Source organism: Arachis ipaensis, chromosome B04 (genome assembly GCF_000816755.2).
Source record: "Arachis ipaensis cultivar K30076 chromosome B04, Araip1.1, whole genome shotgun sequence".
NCBI classification, from domain to species: domain Eukaryota; kingdom Viridiplantae; phylum Streptophyta; class Magnoliopsida; order Fabales; family Fabaceae; genus Arachis; species Arachis ipaensis.
This window is the reverse complement of record NC_029788.2, coordinates 118,621,319-118,627,032: the sequence shown is the minus strand read 5'-3', so window position 1 is coordinate 118,627,032 and position 5,714 is coordinate 118,621,319.

The following is a 5,714-nucleotide window of genomic DNA, read 5'->3' as shown; positions in this document are numbered from 1 at the left end:
TAAAATAAAATTTATTTATTCTGAGATATTGGCTGCGGTGGTGAATGAAACAAACTAAATCTTAAGGGCCAAACTTGGATGGAAAAGAGGAAGGCAAGCATCAAAGCAAATACGAGAGGAGATAAGAGAGGGTATTCATTGTAAAAGAGAGAGGGATTTATCTGATCTTTAAAATTTGACGATTTTTGTTTTTTGTGAATAGCCAAAAGAAGCAATTTAAAAATTAAAGAGCAATACCCCCAAATTCGTTTTCAAAAAAATTTTTTAGTTAAATATTTTAATCTTCAATAAATTTCACATACTAAATCAATTTCTAACATTTTATTTTATTAGACAAGTTAATATTCATATTAAATTTTGATAAAAAATTTAAACAAATCAGTATATATTATTTAGATTGTTATTTTTTGTCATTAATGCATAAAAACAGTTCCACTAACATAAAGAAGAGAACGAATCAAGATTTAATTTTTTAAAATGAAAAAATTAATAAAATAATAAAATAAACATGTTATAAAAATTATAAATTTAATAATAACTAATTTTTTATTTTGTCATTTTACTAAAATTTTTATTTTAAAGGATCTAAATTCCTCTTCTTTTATACATTTCGAGCTGAAAACAATTGTTGATTCACAGTATATGATGAACACAGCAATAATAAATTTTGTGTAAATTGCCATTGGTCTATACATATTTTTGGGCCCTGTAAGGATTTTTAATATCCACCGCCAAGACCTCGTTGCCTATATTCGGATCCACACATATGTTTTTGAATATATTTCTATATCTATATAATGTGAGAATTCAATATATTGCTCTTGCAATATCTTATTGGAATAAAGATTTTCTCATCGCTGGAATGTAGAGAAGAATTCATGTCATTTCATGTTAATTATTTTAGAGGAGGCTGACAATTAGGTCTATAAAAATTTTGTGTTCGAATAATTTAATTAAAAAAATTGATAATTAAATCTTTTAAGAAAAAAAATATGGATACGTTACAAGTTTATGTTAGTTTTTAATGTAAAGACTAATAGTGCTTCTGCGTGTACGGTTAAGGTGAATGAGGTATCCGTTAAATGGCACATTGAATTTATTCGGAATGATGAAGATAAATTGATCTTTCAATGTTGTTTAATTTTAATATATTTCAAATTTTAGTGTGTAGTATAGTAATAGATGCAATGGTATATGAAAAAATTGGTGAGTGTATTGAGTTTGAAAAATGTTTATTTGGATATGTGAGTGTGATATGTGTGGGTGATTGCAAATGATGTGTGGATGGTATATTATATTAAAAAAATCAATGCATTATGGAGTACGAGTGGATACCCCGAAAATGTCAGTGTTAGTAAAATGTAAAAATAGAAAATGAATTTTATAAGAAGTTATATTTTTAAAGGAGTATTTATCCATTTTGGTCCTCAAATAATTTCGGACCAGACACTTTAGTCCCCAACTAAAATTAATTACACGATTGGTCCCTAACAATTAATTCTGTCAGTCACTTAGGTCCTTTGCTCCATCAACTTTAACGGAGGATAAAATAGTCCCTGGTAACTCTAACAGAGGACAAAATGGTATCTGACCTCCTCTGTTCGGAAACGACATTGTTATCTCCCGATTTCCATCATATCTCGCATAACACTAACAGTTTAACACTGTAACTTCGAGCTACATAATACACACTCTGCAACTTCAATGTTCACAAGAAAAAAAATCTTCAACTTGTTCTCAAGCAATTCATACTTAGGAAACTAATGACTATGTCTCTCAAGTACTTGTCATCTTCGATGGATCCCATGAATCTAGACAGCAAGTCTGATTTGTTAAAACCCGTCGTCATCATCACCATCTCCCTCCTCCTCTGTCCTATCATCTCCATGACCATATTGCCCACCACTCTGATCGCTTCCTTCAGCTTCTTCTTCGAACCAATGTTCAGTAATCGCTTTAGTTTTCATATGAGCAACAACGACGACATTGCTCGTTGTACTGATAGCTTGGATGCGAGGTCGAAGCGGTCTACCAACTTGGACTCCGAAAAATAAGGAATGAAGCACTAGAGGTCCATTCCAAATGAGAATTTGCATATGATTTCGAAGGAGAATCTTCTCATGATGTCCTAATGTCCAATAATCTATATTGGTTGTCGGAGAATGGAGAATGACGTGCCCTTGGTGTAGTTATGGAACTTGGTCTTGAGGATGTGGTGGACGCTGTTAGGGTTGGAGGTGATTTTGTTATCGAGGACATGGATGTGGATGCTTCTGGTGGGTGAAGTGCGGAGGAGGTGGGTGCCAGTCACAAAGATTTAGGAAGTGTGTGGTTCATGACATGTTGAGGTAGCACGCATGTTGCACCATGGCTTGATCTTGTAACTGAAGAGGAGGAAGGAAAAGATGGAAAAGAAGAATGTGAAGGTGAAGAAAGAGAGCATGAATATTAGGATTATTCGAGATATAATGAAAATTGGGAAAGAATAGTGTCGTTTTTGAACAAAGGGTCAGGGATCATTTTGTTCCCCCGTTAGAGTTATCATGGATCATTTTGTCCCTTGTTAGAGTTGTCAGGACCATTTTGTCTTCCATTAGAGTTGACGGAGTCAAAGACCTAAGTGACTGACAGAATTAATTGTTAGGGACCAATCGAGTAATTAATTTTAATTGGGGACTAAAGTATCTGACCCGAAATTCTTTAAGGACCAAAATGGATAAATACTATTTTTAGATATAAAAATTTGCTTTGATTTTAAATCAATAAGTCAAAAACTCTTTGTTCTTAGTTTAAAACCGAGAAAAGCTATTTTTCTGGCTCTTGGGTCTAATTTTGTTCTTGAATTTGTTAATGTGGAGGCATATGCAAGAGAACCAAATACTCTTAAATATGAAAGGTTAGGTAAGTTACCATACAAGAGCTTATAAGGACTAGCATTATCCAGTTTAGTGCTGGGCAGCCTATTAATTAGGTGAATAGCATGAGCAACTATGTTTTGCCAAAAACAACGTGAAATTCTTGATTGAAACAATAGTGCTCTAGCAACACCAAAAATGTACTAGTGTTTTCGCTCTATAATCCTGTTTTGCTATGGTGTTCTTATACAAGAAACCTGGTGTAAAATGTCAGTGGATGCAAAAAAAATATTTTTAGAGTGAATTTTGACCTATTGTCAGTCTTTATACACTTAACTTGTTTTTCAAATTGTACTCTGACAAAATTCACAAAATTAATAACCAATTGTGATGACTCAGATTTGGGTTTCATAAAAAAAAATCCAAGTGAATCTGCTTTTGCCATTCACCACAGTAAAAAAATACCTACGTCCTTCATTGGAAGGGACAGAAATGAGACCCAAGATATCCATATGAACTAAATCAAAACAATCTTTTATTTCAGTTGTACTAAGATCAAAAGATAATTTCTTTTGTTTTGCAAAATGACATGAGTCACAAGGAAGTTTTGAAGCAATACAATCTATAAAAGGATAATATTTCTTAAATAAAATCAGTATATGCATGGGTGATAAACCACTATTTTATGGTTTATCTTATGCTAATTTGAGTAGTTTTTATCAATCTTTCATACACTTGTTCATACAAAATGCATGGTTCTGCAATTTCCTTCTTGATTTTGTGCTATGATTGAAAACATGCTTCGTGCTCTTAAATTTTACTATGTTTAATCCTCTTTTATTACCATTCGATGCCGTGATATGTGTGTTAAGTGATTTCAGAGATTACAGGGCAGAAATGGCTTAGAGAATGGAAAGGAAGCATGCAAAAGTGGATGGAATGCAAGAAGTTGAAGGAACTGCAAAGCTGTCAGCCTGACCCTCTCGCACTAAATCGATCATAACTTGAGCTACCAAGGTCCAAACGACGCGGTTCCAGTTGCGTTGGAAAGCTAACGTCTGGGGTTTCGATTTAATATATAATTTACTATAGTGTCCATACAGATAGGCGACGCGAACGTGTGCTCCACGCGGACGTGTCGCAATGACAAAAATCAGCGTGGCAGATTTCGCTCCGAGCGATTTCTGGCCTAGTTTTTAGCCCAGAAAACACAGATTAGAGGCTATAAAGTAGGAAAATTCATTCATTCATGGGAGGACGGGGATATTCACATAATTTTAGGTTTTAGATGTAGTTTTCTAGAGAGAGAGGCTCTCTCCTCTCTCTTAGGATTAGGATTAGGATTAGGATTTCAACTTCTCAATTTCCAGGTTCAATGTTCTTTTAATTTAAGATTCTTATATTCTGCATTTATTCCATAATATTTTTCCATTTAAATCTATTATTTGTTTAATTGTTTCCAATTGAATTTTAATTACCATGTTCCCTTTTTTACTTCTTTTATGATTTATAAAAATGGCATTCATATTAACTGAGTAGACTCCCAACTTGATTTTGGAGTTGATTAATATTTGGAGACCCTTGAGTTAGAATACTCAAGAATTAATTGGTAATTGAAAGTTGTTGGCTAGCACTCTAGTTACTACGCTAATCCTTCCCAAGGGAGAGGATTAGGACTTGTGAACAGAAGTTGGCTCCCAACTTAATTTTCCTTTATTTAGTAAAGGATAACCAAGTAGAAATAACAACCTATTACTGTTAATCTTGAGAAATCCAACAAGGATAGAACTTCCGATTAATCTTTTCCGGGTCAAGGCTTTTTAATTTAATTACATAAAATCTCTTATTTATTTTTATTGCTTTAATTTATAATTATATCTGTGCCCATTGCCCAAACTCCAAAACCCCAATTTACAAGACTCATAACCAATAATAAGAACACCTTCCTGCAATTTCTTGAGAGACGACCCAAGGTTTAAATACTTCGGTTATCAATTTATTTAGGGGTTTGTTACTTGTGACAACCAAAACTTTTGCACGAAAGGATTCTCTGTTGGTTTAAAAACTATACTTACAATGCGATTATATATTTTTATAAAATTTCTTTACTAAGCAGAAACCCGATCGTCAAAATGGCGCCGTTACCGGAGAATTGCAAACGTGTGCCTTATTATTGGTTATTGTAAATATTTTCTTTTACCTGTTTATTTATTTTTATTTTTCGTTTTAATTTTTATTAGCTATTATGAGTTCTCACCCCCGTCGCTTTGAGTTTAGTTATAATGATGTTAAAAGGAATAGAAGCTATAACAGGAACATGCATCAAGGTCAAAACAATCAAAGATGGAAGGAGCCATGAGGATCTGATCAACCCTTTAGGCAATAACACTTTCCAAAGTACCATGGATGACGACCATTCCAGAATGCATGTCAAGACAATAGTTATGGTGGACCCTTCCGTGACAACCAACACCCACCAAATTACTATGGTCAAGAGCCATTCCGAGGTGTATACCAAGATGATAGATATGGTGGACCCCCATCATATGTCTATGAACCACCTCCTCGACACAGCTTTGAACCACCACATTCACAAGCCCCCTACCACCATTCACCTCCATACGACCTTAACCCATATCCACCCCAATTCCAACCCAATTACTCCCAAGAACCACCACTTCCCTATGCACCATGTCCATATCCATCGACCCAAGAATCACGGGAGCACCTCAAGAAAACAGTGAAAAAATTTCATGCAACCCTTCACCAATTGAATCAAGCAATAAATCGATTACCTTCCCAATGTTCGGACACTCAAGGAACTCCCATGGCTTCATGTGGACAATCTAATGAAGAACT